The sequence below is a fragment of the Numida meleagris genome, chromosome 4, assembly GCF_002078875.1.
Source record: "Numida meleagris isolate 19003 breed g44 Domestic line chromosome 4, NumMel1.0, whole genome shotgun sequence".
NCBI classification, from domain to species: Eukaryota; Metazoa; Chordata; class Aves; order Galliformes; family Numididae; genus Numida; species Numida meleagris.
This window is the reverse complement of record NC_034412.1, coordinates 11,191,905-11,212,553: the sequence shown is the minus strand read 5'-3', so window position 1 is coordinate 11,212,553 and position 20,649 is coordinate 11,191,905. Positions and strand designations below refer to the sequence as shown.

At 40.2% G+C, this 20,649-nt stretch overlaps 2 long non-coding RNA genes across 15 annotated transcripts in view; one reads left to right on the top strand and one right to left on the bottom strand.

Annotated features, from left to right (window-relative positions):
• Positions 1 to 20,649, bottom strand: part of LOC110397952 — a 152,759-nt gene that overhangs the window by 58,905 nt on the left and 73,205 nt on the right. For 6 of the 13 annotated variants that reach the window (XR_002438105.1, XR_002438107.1, XR_002438110.1 and 3 more), the window contains 2 exons: positions 10,797 to 10,885; positions 809 to 946 (listed from right to left, as the gene is read on the bottom strand). This is a non-coding gene — a long non-coding RNA (uncharacterized LOC110397952). Of the gene's footprint in view, positions 1 to 808; positions 947 to 7,978; positions 8,038 to 10,796; positions 10,886 to 20,649 lie in introns of all 13 variants that reach the window. The other 7 variants (XR_002438104.1, XR_002438112.1, XR_002438106.1 and 4 more) reach the window with 2 other exon arrangements.
• LOC110397953 overlaps positions 2,511 to 20,649 on the top strand; it is a 32,207-nt gene continuing 14,068 nt past the window's right edge. For both annotated transcript variants that reach the window (XR_002438119.1, XR_002438118.1), the window contains exons 1-2: positions 2,511 to 2,774; positions 7,383 to 7,474. This is a non-coding gene — a long non-coding RNA (uncharacterized LOC110397953). The remainder of the gene's footprint in view (positions 2,775 to 7,382; positions 7,475 to 20,649) is intronic.

Below are 20,649 nucleotides of genomic sequence, written 5' to 3'. Positions count from 1 at the left end.
CATTTTTGTTTAAAATAGTCCCCAAGCAATCTCTTTAGATATCTGAAGTTTCTAAACTGAACTCAAAACAGGAGCTCTGATATGAGCTCAGTCTGCTATGTAAAAGACAGACTACAAAATGCAGAGGGAAACTGTAACCAAAGCCCTGCACTCAGGAGAATTAATTCTGCAGTGGGTGCTAAACTCCAGAATCCTAACAATACGTGGGGCGCTCCTTACCTTGTTTTGTTTCTTGCATTTGCAGTCACAAGGTACGGATGAGCAAAAAACTGCCTTTTTCCCCTTACTAGATGCAGGAAACTCTTTTGTTTTGGCACTGCTTCTATTTGTCATTCACAAAGTTTGTTTTTCACTTGAGTTTTTTGGGAGCTTTTTGTTTCCTGTCAGAGTGTGGAGGAGAAAGCTGTTCTCGTCTGTGAGTTATGCGCCCCTTACAGTGCCCCTTAGTTACACAGCACAAGGAAAAGAGAAACAGAATCCATGGCATCATGCAGAAATGCTGCACTATACAGTTTGCCCTGGTTAAACATTTCCAGAAAGGGAATGAGACAACACTGTGGAGATCCTGAACGTCTTTCGGCCATTGTGCTGCAGGGGATGCAGGCATTTCGGGTTAAACTTTCTGAAGGAGTGCTGGATTCTGGGCAAATTTGGTTTCAGCTCTGAGCTGCATAGGTTAGAATTATTTCCCATTTGTAACACTACAACAGTGTCTCCTCCATACCTGAAAATGATATTTGGAGCCCAGAAAAGTGATACTTAGATGGTGTGGAAGAGCTTCTGTTTGATTTAGTCAGACTTCACTCACCTTTGTTAATCTTTGTCCAAACAAATTAAAGTATGCTTGCAAAATAATGCACCAAGTCTTGCATGTACCAATACTTGTTTTGTAGTACGTAACTCTGTCATTTTCCCTTGTGCTTCAGGTATTCAGAGAGATGTCAAACTGGAAAGAAAAAAGAAGGTAATTTAATCACATTTTACAAACCCTGCAAGAGGAAAGGTTTGCACTTTTGGATTAAGTCACTTGGTTCTCTGCACTCATTTTTTATTCACTTTATTTTGCTCTGAAATGTTCTGGTGAGGGAAGCTGAGTGTTGAATCCAGTCAGCTCCTTACTGAATTGTTTTCTGAATTGTACTTAGTGCACTCACGGACAGCGGTCCCTCATCTAATGACAGGATGGATCAAACCACTGGGTCGAGACAGCAGCTTACATGAGATGGGAATGCCTCTTGTAACTTGTGTTAGCTGCTTTTTCTTTGCTAGCCGTATTTGAACCTTCCTCATTCCTATGTATGCCTGAACAACTCACCTTCAAGATTACTTTATCTGTTAATATTTATTCTTCTTAAAGCATCATACAGTATTTAAAGTTGCAAGGACCTTTCAAAACTAACATCACAGGCAAATTCCATGCAAAATGCTGGATGGTACAGCATCTTTTGGCTGTGCATTAAACTGGGAGACAACAGGATTTTAACAGTGTGAACAGGAAAAAAAATAACAACACTGACAGTACACGTTGTTAACATGGTAGCAGAAAATATGTTTCTACAGCAAAGTTACTACTGGTTAAAAGAAAAGCCCTTTTCTGACCTGTAAGTAATGTTACTGTAAACTAAGAATTATAGTTTATCTGCTGTTCTGTCAATTAATAACTTTCTTTCTGTTATGTTCAATTAATTAGTTATTGGAAATACAGTGAGGAAAGGATCCGTGTAATGAATCAAACCTTTCAGCACACTCAGCTGCTGGGGACGGGGGCATACATCTTCCCTTTCTGCAGTTATGTAGAGCAACAACAACAAGCGCTGAGCCCGTGGCCTTTGGTTAGCCTCTGCATTTTTACACTAGGATTTGTTCAGTTGACATAAAATGGTAGCTGAGGCATTCCAAGCCATCACTACAGGGGGCCTCTACAGGGGGAAACAGACCCTAAACATGCTCCCCAGAGCCCCCCTAACGAGGTTCAAAGAATGCAGCTTTAACCACTGTTCAGAAGAAACCCCCACCAACTTGAACAGAGGCCACCCTCTGCTCACAAAATCTAGTCCCTTCCCCGCAGGCATTCGGGATCCTTTGAAATGGAAAATTTATGCTGTACTGAAATAGTTCATACTGTAATAAACAACTAGTGCCATCATTCTGCTGGTGTTCAGAGCACAATTAAACCTGAACCTCATGCGAGTACAACATTTGGGGTGGAGAGGTAGGGCTGTGGGGTGCAGGCAGCTCACCCCAAGATATTTTTTCCTAGCAGAGCAGGATTTACTGCTGCTCCCCCAACTCGCTCGCCTTGCAGAGAAACCCCCTTCCCCCTCCCCATGGTTACATGGGGCACAGGGGCTGGTGGGTGATTATATAACTTATAGGTCAATTTGTTGTTTGGGCAGAAGTGCTGCAAAAATGTGGTATGTTGGCCGAAGCTGTTTGTTTGCTTAAGTTCTCAGAGTTCAGTGAGGTCATTTTCTCATCTTCCCTGTGTTTTCTGTATTTTCCACAGACCTGCCAGCCTCAAACAACACCCTCTTTCTTCGCATTAGAAATGGAAACACGTCCTCTGCAGGAATTTTCCACTTAATAGCTCCTGCTTTCCTACCGGGGGCCTCAGTGCACCACCACTGCAATGCTGTATTTCTTTCCACTGCAGTTTGACATTTTGCAGCCAGAACAACGAGCGGCATTCACTCCATCCTGCTTTTTGAAAAATGTATCTCTACAGGCACACAGAAAGCACCCGGTGCAGCCATCACCACAGGGAAATGGCAAAGGTATTTAAGCATCATTACAGGTCACAAAGGATATGGCGTTGTCTCAGAATACTGATCCTTTATACAGTCTCTTTTTCTTGCTCCTCCATTCTCCTCCCCAACTCTTTACACATATGTACACGCTAAAGCCTCTGCCCTGCTCTCCTATTACAAGCCAGGCTCATGTTCTACACTTGATTATAATTGTTTACCTTTGTGAATTATATCCTTTGCATAATATTTGCAAACTGTCTATCAGGTCCTGATATCGCGATGAGCAGAAATGCAGATTGCAGATAATCTCTGCAGTAAACAAGGAGCCTGCTTTAAAATGCACCGAGTGACCTGTCAAAAAGCAGCAACATTTGCAAACTGTTTACTGCTGAGATGCACTGATGTGGTCTGAAATGCAGCAAGCTAAGGACTGGAGCAAAATGGGATCTCAGTGAGTCAGTCAAGCACAACAGTGAATATTTTCTTTTTACTATTATTATTTTCAAAGCTAGAGCTTTATTATAAATTATTAAAATGTAATTTCCCTTTGCTGTTTCTGTGAAGTATTTGTATATTCCTTTACAGAAAGACAAATGTCTGGAGATGAACATTATTTATAGCTGGAAGGAAGGTTTCCCCTGTCTGCACAGTGGTAGAGTCTCAGACAGCAAGGTCCCAGTAGGTCAGACTGGCACATTGAATTGCGTATCAAATGAAACTGGTATTCTGGAAAAAGGATGGAAAGAGGAAGAGGGGTGTTAGTAAGGAGGTTGTTCAGGCCAGGAGGGTGGGCCACAGAAAGACAACAAGGAAAAAAAAATAGGATTGATGATTTGCAGGACACCTAGGGTATTTCTTTCAGGGGGTATTACTTCCACTTTTAACCAGGAACAAGAGCTGGTAGAAAAAAAAAAGCGGCAGGAGCTGACAGCTTTGTGCTGATCAAAGGGAAGTAGCATTGAATGCCTGCCTTTGCTAGCTATTTATTAGAAAGAGAGAAGGGCTCCTTTGCCATTCTACTTGGGAGAGAAGGGATTAAAGATCAAAAAAGAAGGGAACTGACCTGACTTCTTTGTTCAGAAAATATTTCTCTTTTTCCTTTTTTTTTTCTCTCCTGCATGTCATGCTGTCCACTGTAAGACAAAAACACCCTTTCTTTTCAGTGTTGCCGCCTTTCTTTACTCATTGAGCAAAATTTCTGGTGATGAACAATTCCTGCAGCTTTTTTTTTTTAAATGTTAAAGAAGGCCCCCCTTGGGAAAACTTAGTTAACTGTCTTTTAGCCTGATTAACCTAGGAAATAAAGTTTGAATGCACTGCTGGGATCCTATTAGGATCATCAGTTCACGTAGATAACAGTAAAAGGTGTTAAAATGCACTTCACTGGTGCAAGTGATCTCATGTTGTAAAAATGATTATCCCCAGCAGAACAGGGAAGGATTAAGGGGCCATGTCTACATCTGGGAAACTCTGAAACTGTTATATCAGCATTAATACATGTATTGATCACATGCACAAAATAAGCACATAAGGATGGTAGCAAATGGCACACTGCATTAAACCTGCTCTTAAGTCAGTGAAATGTGATTGCCTTTATTCCTAGAATTGCAACAAAGCTGTTAAGCAGTTTCAGTGAAACTGGGGAATGCCTGCTTGTGTGATTGTGGATCATTGTGGATTACCTGCCATGTAAAAACTGTTATCAAAATAAGACTCTCTCATTGCAGAGATTTTGAAGAATTGTAGGGTAGATTTGGTATTCTGTCTCTAAACCGATTGAACTACGCACTTCCCCTGAATTTGATCACAGTGGCTCAACTGCTCATCTATATTCTCCAAACATGTCTGTTACATGGACCAGAAGAGAGTTGCTGCTTCTCACTGTGGATGAGAGTGAGGCTAGATGACTGCGCAAGCAAGGTTGAGGTAGACACTTAAAAAAATAAATGCTTTTCACCAGAGATTTGAATACCTCATCAGTGAAGTGAATAGAATAAACAGAACAGATAGAACAGAATAAGCAGAACAGAACAGTTGGAAGGGTCCTTCAAAGAGGATCTAGTCCAACTGCATGATCACTTCAGGTCTAACCGAAAGTTAAAGCACTGAGGGCATTAAAAGTAGGCATAAATTATTGAAGGCATTGTCTGGGAAGGCATGGGGCATCAACCACCTCTCTAGGAAGCCTGTTCTAGTGTGCGACCACCTTCACGGTAAAGAAATATTTACTAATGCCCACTGAACCTCCCCAGTTCAGATCTGTGCCATTCCCATGCATCTTGTTGAATTCAGCTGAATACTAAATTCTGTTCCAACTTAAGAGCAACCACAAGTATCAGAATGATACATAACTAAATATGTATGATTTTAAAGCAAAATTTTTAATACTCTCTAATGCCAAAATTAGGCTAGCAGTTCAAATACATGGTGAAAATTATTGGGGTCTTTTTTGATCTACAAGATTCAGCACTACCCAAACACATCCTTAAATGAAACAAGTCCTCAAACGGAAATTAAGAATGCAGATCACACAAAAAGCTCTCATATTTGTGCTGTAATCTTCTTTCAGCTATGCTATTTATTGACAATCACCACACTAGCACAGCATATAGGAAAGTTTTGGTAAAAACTACTTTAGCACCATGATAGATGTGATAGTGAGACAAATTATTGACTTTATTGCTAAAAATATTATAGTTACACATGTTTGAATCCTGTCAAGCAGTTGCCTCCTTCATTCCTGCATTAAAGATTTCTTTTAGTGGATATCTGAAATATTGTATGTGTCTATCACCACAGCAGTGACATTTGTTATTTTGCTCATCAAAATGTCACCTGCCTATCAAGATAGCTAGAATAAGTAGGAGTGGGAACTCTCATGGAGTCATGCTCAGGCTTTTTTCTGCCAGCAGATGTATTATGAGAGGCACTTACATTGGCAGAGAATAGCAACAGAAGTTAGCTTTCCTGACTGCAAAATTAAAGAAATTAGCAGTTGCCTCAAAAAGATGTTTTAGAAATTGCTCCACAACATTAAGGGAGGGGTAGGGGGACTGTTAGACCAGCCAGCCCCTGACAATAGAGGATTGTTCTTATAGTAGCTCCTATTTGTAAAGGACTTTGAAGATGAAGAGGACTCTGTAAATGCTTTTTAAGTACTACAGCATTTTGAACATTCTTAGATAGAACACTTGATTGCTGTAAAAGCCCGAAGAAAAACTTAGCCAAGGGCCTAGTAAGGAGCCAGGTGACAAAAGAGACCAGAAATAAGGATACTAGAAAAGTGGAAGGCAAATTCTAAACAGTGAGGTAAAGACAAAATGAAAAGCCAAGCCTATAAGAATATGGTGAGGTTTTCAGAAATGACACCATTATAACAAATGATCAACAGTGTTTAAAATACACTGTATTTCTCCACCTATCCCTGAGTAGATCTTAAGTACCTTCAATGCCTTGGAGTCAGATTTCATGCCAAAATGTCTGTGTTACTAGTTTTCCAAGTGCTACCACTAATTGAAACTGCGTAATGTTGCAGTTCTAAAATAAGGCAGGCAGGGCATCCCTGCTGAAGAGCTACCCAGCAGGACAAACCCTTTGTTCTCTTCTAAAATGAACTAATTCAAGGAAATGTTGTCTAAATCATTACACCTAAATGTATGCAGAATTTCCTCCATACCATCCCCCCACCTATAATTTTCCTTGTTAGTTATCAAAGGACTTTGCTTTTCTTGTCAACTGCAAAAAAGTGGTTTTAATATGCACACTTGTCATTTCTAGGTGTATAAATTTTGCTTTTGCAGGGATCTTACATGGCACATATTGTGATCACCTGTGGGTAGGGTGGTTAATTAGCAGAGTCCAAGTCCTATTTTATTTCATTTATACAAGAGTAATTTAAACTAGGAAAATGATCACAGACATACTCAGTAATTTAACTCCCTCCTTTCAAGGCTGATTTAGTAATTATATTTTAGTTGAATATGTTCAGGAAGCTTTTACACTGCTTGTTTTCTTCATGTAGTCTCTCCCCCTTCCCCTCCACCCTGGCTCTTCGCCTTTCTGGATAGTGTTAGCTACATTAATTTAAGAAATTAGAAAATTGCAGCTGCCATTATTTTGTTGATTATAAGATCTACAACATGCAAAAAGAGTTAAGTGGGCAAGGGTTTTGTGCTCCCCCATACTTTCAGCAGCACTTCCATTTGACTTGAAAGAAAAGGATAGCAGACAGACCTCTGCTGTCAGGGCAGGAATGTCCATGTGGATCGCAGCAGTGTGTATACAAAAGCATCCCTTGACACCTGGTTTGGAAACCTCAGAAGCCATCCTCATCATTGTTATTAGCAGTCATTGAGCAACACACAAACACCGGTGGAACAGATAATATGGCTGTGGCCCAGATGTGAAATGCTCCAATTAAAAAACATTCCTAGTCATAGCGGACACAAAAACAGATAGTTGGATGTAAATGGTAACTTGCAAATACCTGATTTGCAAGCTTCATAACGAAGGCCTTGCCCATGGTGTTCCCCTTTTAAATCTATCATTTAGGACACTGACTTCAAGATTTAGGAGGATTTTCTGGGATGTAATGACTTACGGAATCTTTTTTTTTTCTTTTTTTTCTTTGAACAGACATTAGGAAAAATAAGTCTGTGGTAATATCAAGATTCCAGGAAAAGACTGCACAGTTTTTCAGTTGAAATTGCAAAGTAGTAGACAAATAGGTAAGCATTTCCTTTCCAGTATTCCCAAAGATCTGACCTTTACTGGTGCTAAATGATTCCCAATTAACCGTGTTCTCATCACACACAGTACAATTAAATAATCTTATAAACTCCTACCAGTTTCTGTATGTCTGCTACAGATTATAAACCAAAGATCAAACTTTTAGGATTTATTCATGTTGGAAAATATTTTTGAATGTGCTTTTCCTTGACTAAAAATTCTTACTTCACTATGTCAAACAATTTGGTATGTACAAAAAATTGTTTCCTGTACATTGGTTATCTCCTTTGTGGGGAAGCAGAAATCTCAACAGTGACATCACTTGCAATTTAGACTGCTGGTGGCGATCTAGTTATTTGTTTCCTTGAGTCCATGGCCTTTGGAGACATGCCATTTAGTCTTTGAGTAGTGGGAAACCTTTTGTGAAATATGGGGCTTTGGAGGGGATGGGAGGGGTTTTCTTTAAAACAAGAAAAATGTCTGTGGATTTTGTTTGAACTTACAGTGTGTGATTAATGATTCTCTATTCACTGGAAAACTGTAGCTCTCATTAAATCATTAACTGAAAAAAAAAAAATAAGAATTAGGACTAAGAAATCCAAGGATCGACCTTTTTTTCTGGTCAGTGAAAACCAAAGTGTACTGTAGCACTATTAGCCTCAAATTTGAGGAAGAAGCCAGCTATTTTGTTGCTTTCTCTCTGTTATACTAAGGACAGGTCCTGAGCTCTGCCAAGGGTTGCACATTGCTTGTCTAGGTTAATGGGTGAGTTATCAAAATGCAAGATATATGACAGCCATCAGTGAATTAATGAGCAGAATTTTGAAGGCTGAGGAAGCCTTTGCAAAACCCCAAAATAGAGAGAAATCTGTGCTTGAATCTTCTGGAGTGACTTGTTATGGCATCTGCTGCTATGAGTCTTAAAGCAGAATGAATAGACAAAGAGGTTCAGATACACAAGCTATGCTTAATCACTGAATAATAACAAAAAGGAACTCCTTAAAAACCTTCTGTGAGATCACACTCAAATTAGCTACACATTCAAGTTTTAGAGCAACAATTTCCTCACTTCTATTTATGGGAAAATTGTAGTATTTAAACCAGCCACAGAACTTCCTGCATCACATGGCACGGATGATTTTCTAATTGGCTCACCCTCTATATTGCTTAATCCATGGTACCACTGCAGACTTTTTTCACTGTGGAACTCAAAGAAGAGAATGTAAAGCTCTTCTCAAGGTCCCCTCCTGGATAACATTTGGGTGCGAAGAACAGAAAAATTAGCAGAACTTTCCTGATGACCAAAAATAGTGCTTTGACTTTGAGACTTCATGTATTAATCTGAGCTATGTCTATCTGCTTACTGCTTTTTTCATGGTGAACAGGGACAGGAGGATAGACAAGAGTTTGATTTTTATGTGGTTCTTTTCAAACTGAAGTTATTCCACTAGATGTAGGCAAGCGATGTGCATTGTCAGAGGCTGTTAAGTGTGTTTACTGGATAAGCAGAATAGAGCAGTCAATTTGTGGTTAATGATAATTTGCATAAAGCTCCAGACAATGACAACTTGTTTCAATGGGATAGTAGAAAAGACTTGGCAGAGGACTCAAAGGGTAGCAGTACAGCCCTAATTTTTTTCCTTCCCTTCTTTCCTCTCTTACCAAAAATCTTTAGTTCTTGGAACCAAGAGAGTAGCAACCTGAATTTTACCATTCATCTCCTCCTTAATGTGCCTTTTTCTCATTCAGTCAGACATAAAATAGTACACTTTGCTGCATAAATGATGAAATATCGCAGGAGTGTATTTCAAAGGTATTAGATGCCTAAACATGTAGTCAGGAGCACAGCAGGAATTTTCAAAGGTGAAAACAAGAAGGTAGTCAATGTGAATTAGGAGTGTTTCTGTTCTTTTTCAACAGCCCACATGACTTCAAAGAAACAGAACCAGAAACATCTTGCTGTATTTCCTCTTGAGGGTCACTGGCTCAACAGCCATTTCTACAGGAGCAGGGCTGAATCATTTTGGTTAAATTAAGAGGAAGCTAGAATAATAGTTGGAAGCAGTAGAGCTTCTATTTCTGAAGAGGTACTGGGCCCATTCAGGTTTCCATTGTTTACTGCAGAACAAGACCTGTCTGGCACTCATGGTAGAAGTTTCTGAATACATCACAAAAAGGTTACCTGTGAGGCCCCCAGGTAACAATGTGCTAGTGAAGCACGCTTAAATTCTGGGCATTAATACAAAAACAGTTAGGTTCAAAAAAGCTCAGACCAGCAGCAATTACTCTATAAATTCAAATAATGTTGGGTTGCTGCCTGAACTATCTCTGCCAAATAGTTTGAGATTAATTAACACTACGATATGGGTCTCTTCTGATAAAGCTATTCAATTTTGGACGAAGCTCTCTAGTAGCCACTGAGAAATAAACATTTGGACATTTACTTAGGGTGTGGAGCAACAGAGTGCCTGTCTCCTGATCAGAATAAACACCAGCATTGAGTCATGATGAGATCAGGCAGAGAGCCTGATCATCTACCCTGCAGCTCAGAATCACCCATAGTCTAGAGGTTAAAAGTTTCTCAGAAGGGAAAAGGCTCAAATAAAGTTCTCTTATCACATGGGTGAAGGGAACTTTTTCAGTTTCTTGCATGTATAAATCCTGCCTCCCAGCATTTCCAGTACTTGGACAAACACAAATATAATACGAATCAATGTCTGAAAGGAAAAGAGTATGTTTTTTAGATGGCTTGGTACAAACAAATATCAGTTTTGGGTCAACTGATACATTTTATTCCACCTCAAATCAATTGTTCACACAAGTTTAAATAACTGGTGCTAGAATCATACCACAAAAGCTATTGACAGGAGCACAGCCAAACCTGAATGCTCTGAGGCTGCCTGGACAGATGGTGTTCAGGCAATAGAGGAGAAATAGGTATATTTTCAATTGACTAATATGAAAAATGTAGTATTCTTTTGCCCGTTTTCTACTCACCTCCACTGAAGGTGTCTTCTCTACCATGTACAATCCCTCTCTCCTTCTTTGCTTTAAGTCACAATTAGTACATATTCTCATAATAAAAATAAGGTTCTCCTTCTGTCTTCCCAGGTGCGCTTCCCACCCAAATTCCATTATGAATTAAGACAAGTATGTATGTTTAAAATAACAAAAAAAGTGTCTTCCATCCCCAGCCCTCTTGCCTTTTCCACCCATCACCTCAAGTTTCACTGAAATATTTCCTGTAGGGCTCCAGTACTGCTGCTGAGCTGAAGGTGCCAACTCCATCCCACTTCTGCTAGAGAACTTTGAGAGCAATACCTGACAAGGGCACCAGCCAGTGATGTCAGGAGTCTCTGTCACACTTATTTAAAACAGGCACACAAGGACTGGGCAAGCTGGATGGAGACCTAATGAGAAAACAGAAGGGTGAATGTCGTACTTCGTGAAACTAAAGAGGTTTACACTACAGAGCTCAGCTTGATAACAAACAGGCCATTGCAGAAGCACTCCTGCTGTGAAGACATAAACCATTTAAGTATGGAGGGGAGGAAGAATATCCTAGCTAGGCAGATTTACATATCTTGTTCTTGAAGGATTAAAAAATACACATCAAGGAGAGTTATTCATGCAGGAGTACCTCCACTATTCCAACAGAAAGTTACAGACTTTCAGTAGGTTGACATAGCACACCCAGCAGTCTTTTCCTGCTGTAAATGTGTAGACTGGTTGAAAATATCACACAATTTTTTCCCTAATACAAATTGTAGTTACATTCAACACCTTTCTCTGTGCCACAGAAAAGTTTCTCTGGAACTCAATTGAGTCAGCTCCTACTGAACACCTAAGTACATTCTGGAACAGGCATATTTGTTTTTATAGGTTATCAACATAAATACTGGAAACATTTGAGTAATGTCTGTTTTCTGAGAGGTTTCTGTTCAACAGCACTGCCTAATTTCCAAGCCTAACATTATGGTATCACCTCTTAAAATCTGACCAAGACTTTTTCAAACTAAAGCTTGCTTCCTACTTCTCTGCTTTCAGGCTCCGAGCTATTATTGAGCCTTCATCTTACTGCTGAGCTGAAACTTAGTTTTTAGCCTTGTTTTCTTGTGTCTTTTAATGGCAGTTGGGGAAGCTACCCTAAAGAGAAATGATGTTCCAACTGTGTTAGTTGTGAGGTCTAAAACCAGCCCCACTTTTCTACCCACGGCGAAAAACCGAGGATGTTCTCATTTCAAGTGACCTGTCAACCAGCAAGAACCACGACCACAAAAAGTTGGAGAGGCACTTGCTGCTTTAAACAAGCTTGACAGACAGATGCAGAAATAAAGTAATTTTGAGCTCACCTAACCCAGGGGACTGCATTAATAAGCACCAGGCCACAGACACTGGCTCAGTTTGCTGCTGGCTGCAATGACATGTTATGTACAAAACTGCTTCATATGGAGTTCCCTTTTTCTAGTGTCCTACGTTAGTGCATAGAATTTCAGATAAGGCTGATACACTTTCCCACGGGCAAAACATGAGCCCAGTTAGGAAAGCGGCCCTATCCTCTGCCTGAGTAGAGCATATGGACAGGCAGGTGCAGCAGCATTTTCTTTCTTAAAAAAAAAAAAAAAAACTAGGTCCAAATAATATATTGTCGCTAGGAAATATTCAGCCCTGATCTTACTGTTAATTACAGCTATTCATAAGGGCATTATCCAGCAGTCCAGAAGGGTCTAATAAAGGACATACAGCTACTCTTGTACATATATCACTACTCCATTGCCTTTTTCCCTTGCTTTGTGGGTACTGTAGATAATTTGTATTAATTTGCTCAGGCTTGTGCTGGCTGCAAAGACAAGGGTAAATAGGCTTTCCACAGATAGGCACCACTTCTGTATGGTGAACAATTCATCATCTGCATCCCAGTTTTCCATTGCTTAATCTCACAACCTGTCCACCATCTTGGCTACCTCTACATCTACCAAAGAGTTTGTTGGACAAGGACAGTTTGATCTTTAAAAAAGAATAGCAGATGGCAGCTTGGCTGGGGATGAGCATTTCTTGTGTGAATCTTGGGAACGTAACCATTCCCTTGAGAGCTCATTCTCCTTCACCAACAGCCATTGCTAGTGGACATCTTACAGCTTTTGATGGAGAACACCAACATGGAGGCATCTTCCCTGATTGATAGAGCTCTCCCTGGAGCAGGCCACACCACAGCTGGTGTCAGAGCCAATGACCGTGGATTTAGATTTCCATCTAAAATCACTTCATATTATCTGCTCATAGGCCAGAACAGCTCTTCAGTCCTCAGCACAGCTTTCATTCTTCCCAAAACACAGCCTGTCTCACCACAGCTCTCCGTCCCTGGAGGATAAGCTGTCTTTGGAAGATCACCTGTCTTTCAGTTTGAGTTAATCTCTGCCTTGTGCATGTCAGCTTGGAGGCAGCACTAATCAGCCAAGTAGCAGCTGAGAGCAGAGGGGCAGCATGGCAAGTGGCATGTGGCCAGCTAGATGGGCTTGAATGGAGAGGTGGAAGGGACTATAAGCTCTCTATAGCAGTGCAGATAGAACATTCTCGGAGTCAGCCCTGGATGGCACAAATGCTTTGGAGTGAGATTGCTAATAGATCTTTTACTGCGGCCAATATTCTGTACTATTTGTACACCAGATAACTCTTGCTCTTCAGTAACTCCTTTGGAAGGAGACCCTGTCCTGACCTTTCTATGTCAGGCGCAAGGTGATGCCTTAAGGTAGGATGAACTATGCACAAACTTTATTCATCCTGATCTCAACGCTATGAAGAATGTTTAGTGGTGGGAGTGGCCCATCAAAGGGTACAATGAGGAATCCTAAATTCAAAGTACTTGGTTATCATCTCTTAGGAGCAGGGATCTACATATGCTATTGCTTTTCCACCTGCGTTCAGGCACACAGGAGTGCAAAGTCTTAGGTAAAACTTTTTGGTATTCCTGTAGACATAAGAAGAGAACTGCACGCTCAGCCCATCATGAAGAAAATCGTATTTGTACCTATTGAAGCTGCTCAGGGATAACATTTTTTTTTTTCTTTAAGAGTACAGTTTGCCAGCATAAAATTAATTCTAAGCTCAGATCGTACCTTGGAAAGATAAGGCACAAAGTAGTAGAATTTCTCTTTCTATTTGGTTGTTAATTTTTCATTTGGGCAATGCTGAAAACACACTAGATGCTGTACTAGCATGCCTGGGGGGTGGGAGTGAAGATATATTGAATCACTTACAGAGAACAGGTTGGTGCAGACTTTCTGCTGGGGTAATCAGGCAAGGGAGAAAGGATTAATGTCTCTTCATTATTAAACTTTGGTATGCTTGTCATAACCTTCCACCAGCTTTTGCATTTGCTGACTAAAACCTGGCTACCAGATGGCACTATTTGGCTTTGCCTATGCTTCTGAGACACCCTAGTATCTTCTTGTATTCTCTCCAGAACCCCTTGGTGTGTTGTTATACAGTAAGAAGAGTGAGTCTGGCACCTTTCATTAGCAAACCATGCAATAAATAGCACAAGATCCACAGGAACAAGCTGATGCTGTTTAGATGCTCATTTAAGTCTATCATTTTTCTGGCTGATCTTCTCTGGATTTTAATTTATATAATCATTTCATATGTCTATTTTAGTTTCTGAATTTGTTTTTCTTTTTACCTTCCTGCACCACAAAAAGTAGGCATAAAAGCTTCAGTCATCTCATTTCTCTCCCATTAGTTTCCTGTATTTGTAATTCTAATGCCAACATTAATTGAAGTTAACCTCCAAATTTGCTGATATAAATAGAAAGCAAATTGGCCCCAGCATATTTTCCATCATCTTCCAAATATTTATATCCTGCAGTGTTTTTGGTCCTCTGCCTCACCCCAGTGATACCTGTCAATATTGTTTGGATGTTATATGCATTATCAAAAATCGTTCAACAAAACTGACTTTTGGAAACAGAATTATACCCCATTAAGTCCTTATGAAGCAAATTATGAGGTTAAGAAGTTGTAGCGTTTCATAACCAGTTGACCAATCAACCTTACCTGCTACTGATAGCTAAATTTTAGTTCTATTTATATTCTTCTTATATTCTCCATTCTGCTCAGTCCGGGACAACCTCTTATAGCACTAAGTGCTGCTGTGAGCTCTGCCTTCCATCTCCTATTGAGCTGAAGTATCCGTGGCAGCTATCTTCAGCCTTAGGCAGTGCAGAACTATATTTTGTAGTCTACACAGTTGTCTCTAACAGTTCTGCGGAACAATCACATCTGTTCAAAGTTCCAGAAGATCTTTTAAAACAGGAGGTTAGTAAGCCCTTAGCTATGAATTTTTATCAGTCAAGACTGAAATAAAAATCCCTTGTTGTAAAAAGAAGTTTAGTCCTTCATTGCATTTCCATTGAGGAAACCACTTCTGGGCCTGCAAGATGGCTGGCTCAGTGCAACTTTACACCTGATATTTTCCAAGGGCTCAGGTCAGGCAGTGAACACCTCAACTGCTTTTGGCTGGGCCATGGGGCCCAACTGCTTCTCCAGCACTTCTCAGAGACTTGTCCTTTGGAGCCAGACCAGGACTTGTGCAAATACTGGTTGCACCAAATAAGTGTGTACATGGAACATGGACTCCGCATTAGTAAAACCCCTCAGTAGGATCTGTTTAAGATTATTTCACAATGGCTTGTTATTACCTAATATTAAAGGTATAAAAGGAAAATCCGTGGTCTTTTTCTTGTATGTATAAGGAAAGACCTTGACATCTTGCTCCCATGGGTTGTGTTGTCTCTTGCAGTAAACCTCTTCAGACAGGATTTGGTGCAAACTACAGAGCCCGTGCACTTCCACACACATTTGTCTGCAATCTCAGTTCTGCTTTCTGTAGCTAAATCTCAAGGGCCTGGTAACAAAACTTTGAGACTGCATGCTTCCATTTAGCAGTTCCTCCCAGTAATGTCTTTTGCTCTACCAGGCTTGAAAGGTCTTACAACTAAATTGCACACAGCCATCTGAAGATGAAGCAGTGAACACAGGATCTATAGCTATGCAATTATTGTATTTCTACAATACAGTTGCTTGCTCATTTGGGTAAATGATGCGTCTAAGCACAATAAATCTCTTCAGCAAAAACATATTCTACATGCAAAGCCGTACTTGTCACCTACTTTTGAATTCTTCCAGTGATATTAGAGAAATCCAGTGACCTGAAGAGTAGGAATAAACTTTATTAACTTGGTCCCTCAGCATCCCTGTAGGACCAGGTTCTGCTATCATCTGTGCTTGAACGTTTGCTTTTTTTCTCTCTTTATAATCCAAGGTGGAGCATGGGACAAAGGTAATTACACTCCTGAAATATACCACTACATAGAGTCATTCCTTGTAAGGAAGAGACACAGATGTTGTCTCTTTTCTCTCTCACCTGATAATTCAGTGCTGTGTTGTTTCTTTCTTCTCAGTAAATGCACAATAAATTCTCCATCTGTTGTACTTCTTAGGTTATTTAAACTGTCATCTTATTGAAACTCAATAATAAATAAGACAAACCTCAGATATTTGTGTTGATGCATGAGCAGTATGAGAGGCTTCTCACAACCTTCATTTGTTAGTTTCTCTAAAGTCCATAAGGTAGGGTCTGCAGTGACAGAACTGATAACTGCAGGTAAATTTTCTTCATCCCTTGTCTTGCTTGCAGGGCAGTATTAGGTAGCAACAGAGCCTGGTATGAGGAGTAACATTCATAGTTGAAACCAAAAGACATTTCTTACTGCTGGAGACCCTTTGCTAGAGAAATGATTTCTTGGTTGCGTTACTCAGTGTAGCAGAGGAGAGGTTTCCATTTGTTTATAGAATTAGTATATTTGCACAACTAATATCGGTAAATAAATCTGCCATATAGGAGCTCTCAGGAAACAATAAAAGAATAGCATTAACTGAAATCAAAGGCCTGATGAGACACGCCTCCCAGTGGAGACATCACTCACACAAGCAAGGAGAAATCTGTGTGTTCAGGCCTTGGGCTGAACCCCTCTGCGCTACAAATATTAGTGCAGCACCCCTCACACTTTGTCCCTCTTCAGAGGCCTCTGTGCCATTGCCTTGGATTGCCATTACATGATTCTCAGTGGTAGTATCTCTCATGCTGCTGTCCTTGCAACACAGCTCTCTTTTAGAGATGCAAAAGTCTTCTTTGCTGAAGAGATGCACACAAACCCCTCATCTGCATAAAAGGGCTGAGAAAACTTCTCTTGGTGAACATAAAGGGGGTTTACCAGTGACATCGGTGAGGTCAGGCGCCCACCTCCAGTTCAAGCAAGACTGAAAACACTGAGATCAGGTGACTGGGGAATCGAGCAAGAATTACAGCCACCAGACAGAAACACAGTAGGCTGCCATGTAAATCTTCGGTGTAGCAGGGGATCAATGACTATCAATTCAGTTTTATGAGCGTATATTTATTTATTGATGCCACCATTTCAAGGCAGAGCTTACGTGTCTTAGAAAAGTACTGCAAAGCTCCCACACCTTGTTATATAGATGCATGTAAATCTGTCATGTGTAGTAAATGATCTCAGAAAGATTTATTTTGGAAGCTGTCTTTCCAACCTCTTCTAATGTTAGCTCCAAGCAAACATGCAAACAAAAGCCTCGCAACCACACATGGAGAAGCAAGTTATTAGTAGCATTTATACCACCTGTCCTAGGGAACTACTTTGAGCCCATATGATGTGCCAGCAACAGAAAGGTCAGAATGAAGATGCTGGCAAGTAGAATGGCAGGGTCATATTTTAGCAAGGAGTACAACTGTGCTAGTGCATCGACCCTTTGGCTCCCCTGTCTGTCTGAGTCCTGGGACTGCTGCTTGGCTTGGGCACGGCACACAGGAGCAGTACTGCACCCTTCTGCAAGCTGACCTGTGCATGAGATCCTGCAGAGAGGGCCAGGAGGGGGTCTGATGAAGAAAAATGAGCAAGCTGTGCTCAGCTTCTAGAGCAGGAAACATGGGGACAAAGAGTCAGAGTAGGTCACCTGCTTCAACAGCTCTGATGGCATCCCAAACCAACAGAGAACGGAAGTCCACACAGACCCTGAGCAGAACCAGAAGTGTACACAACCAAGGCAACCAAGCGCAGGGCCTGGAGAGCTCAACCTCAGGCAGCAAACAAGAGAGAAATTCCTGCATTTTGCAAATTCTGAGAAAGTTCTAACCTTGTTTCTAATCTGGAGTTTGTCTTCCTAGTATACACCAGGTTGAATGAATAAGCTAACAATTCCCTTATTAATTTCTAGGGAAAGGCTCTTGCTGGAGAGTCCTGGACTGCCTTAATTTGCAGGATGATATTCATCCATGGCACAATGACTTTGCAGTAAAATTTGATTAATAAATGAGAGAGAGATCACACTTGACAGATGCGTCAGGAAATATGAAAAGACCTTCCCTATCACCAGACTTGCCCCAGTGTTGAAAAGAGAGAGACAACCAGAAACTTTTGACTAAATGTATTTCCATGGGTTACTCTGCATTGTCAAAACAATAATTTCCAAAGAAGTACAGATACAACGAGTTCTAAATGTGAGTATTCCTGTGGTGCAAACCACTTCCAATCAGAGAGAGAAAAGGAAAAACAGTGAATCAAAAAATGTGACCTTTTTCCAATTTAAAATTGAGAAATGTAACAGTTCTATTTTGTGATATTTTCCAAAGACCATACTTTGTGTTCCAGGGTGGAAAAAATTAATTTGAAATCTTTGAGGTTATCATAGAACAGATATTGTTGTTGTTCTCTGGCAATCTATATTAAGCAGACTTGAAATGAGAAACGTAAAGAAAAAGAGAGGTATAGGCAGCTGAGAAACATTACTGTATGCTTAATTCAGGAAAAAAATGGTCTGTTGTCATCTCCCTGATTCCAAAGACAGTAATATCTTAAGTACAACACATTAGATCTTTGGCATGAAATAACCCCAGACAAGTGAGAATCCATCCATAGAGAAACTAATAATATCATAGCAGAAAGAAAGAGCCTTTTTTTTTTTAAGTTGCCTTTATCTCTCTCCAAATAGCTGTGCAGATGCATACCCCAGCCAAGCAACTCTGCAAACATTAACACTTGTGAATAGTTGATAAATTCTGCAAAAGCCAATGTCTCTACTAGCTCTGCAATAAATAGAGACTGGAATTTATCAGATTAATAGTTGCAGTGTTGCAGTCTAAAGCTAAAAGCCAGAGACTTTTTATAATGGCAAAAAACGTAAGATAGCACCTTTTAAACATTTTCATATTTCTGAAGAGAACTTTCACGCTGTTTCTCAGCTCATGAAATCATTATTTCTGGAGTAGTTATCATCACCTAGCTTACCAGCTGGCAGGCGGGCCAGCCCTTCACTGTTGGGTTGTCTTTAAAGGATGGCATCAAAATCAGTGAAGAAAGCAGCAATGATTGCTAGTACACTTTCCTACTTTAAATACAATGAATAAATCAGAATACAGAGTAAACTAAAACAGAATGATAATCAGGATAGATGGCAAGCTTGCTGCCTGTCTTTCTATGCTTGTCCTAAGCTGTTCCACCGGCCAGTGAGGCTGAAAGCCCGTTGGGACCCAGGATGTATCCTGATAATGTCTGTGGAGTCCTTGTCACGTTTGCAGTTCTGCATTACTATTAAAGCCAAGTTGCAGATTCCAGTGCTGTACAGAAAATTAAATGGTTATTAAAATTAACAGGACTGTGCAGCTCAAACACAGTGCCTCTCTGCTTTGTTCCATTTAGAGGGTATGTCCTTGTTCCTTTTTTGTACGGCACAGAGCACCCCTGATCTGCAGCTGAACAGTCTTTGCAATTGCTACAAAAAGCATTTTACTGCATATACTTTGAAGGAGACAAACAGTGAGGCTCTATAACTGTGTTGTAGTAAACTGAGAGACAAAAACATGCAGTATGAATTTATTTTTGATAACAGTCTAAGAAATAGTGCTAATTATTTCAACTTGCCCTTGGACTTACTGCTCCAAAGGAATGTGCTAAATCCCGTGCATTTCTCATGTGTCCATTTGAATATGAAGATTCAACAGCATGAGGCTACATCTGTTCTAAAAAAAAAAGGATCAGGGCTTGGCATTTTGGTGTGCACTTTGCAACAGTTCATCAGGTTCCTTGCACTGTTGCAAAGATCTACACTTTGAATATTGGCTAGCAATACCGCCATTTTTGGATTGTAAGCCTAAATTGCCTTACAGATGCTGGATGTTCTGAGAGTGAGTGCTCTGCGCTGCTTTGAAAAGCCTTAAATAAAAAATCCAATATTATTTTGGGAGACACTCTAGAATTATAAACTCCCTAAAGACACGAGTATTTCAAATGCTTCTGAAGATAATAGTGCTTGAAAATAGTATTCTGAGATGCAGAGCTTATTTCCCATTTTATCTCTCTTCTAGAGTTGATAAAATAGTATCTGCTACTTCTTTCAGAATTCATGAGAGTCTCTACGAGACTTTAAAATATCATGAATCTGGAGTTGCTGATCTGAGTCACACACCCTGTTGCTCCGTTGAGAAGTCTGAATGTATACCAAGATCAGATTTTTTTCAAAGGCAAAAAGCACTCTATTTTTCCCATGTGTGTGAATTTTGTAAGTGATCCCAGTATTTTTGGATAATGCTACATGATCCGAACCAAAAAGGAGCCTGCAATTGTCTGAACAAGCTGTGTTTTGTTCCAAGCAGAATTAAATTAGTGATTCGTGGAAATGGCTTCATTTGAACTTGAAAAACTCAGTTAAAAAAACAAAAGAAAAAAACCAACTCCCAGAGAGCTCAAATTTAACGCAAAACTAGAGAAGCAGGTGCTGCTCATTGCTGTTAAGCAGTACTTTTTTTGTCACTGGCTTCACTTTCAGATTGCAATGGATGCAACAAGCAGCCAGTGTGACATCTGAGCCTTGCACTGTTCAGCTCCATCCACTTCACCCACTGTTGGCCATCTGAAACCAACACGACTAAGCCTATGCAGCCTTGCTACTGATTCCAAATTGACTGATATGTCCAGAGAGGGTAAAATGGATGTACCTTTGGAGGTACTAAAGTTATTTGAGGTAATTCTCTCCCTAAATTTGATGAAAAGCTGAGTATAATTCAAATTCAGACACAAGCAATCACCTTGGAAGGTGTGCATTA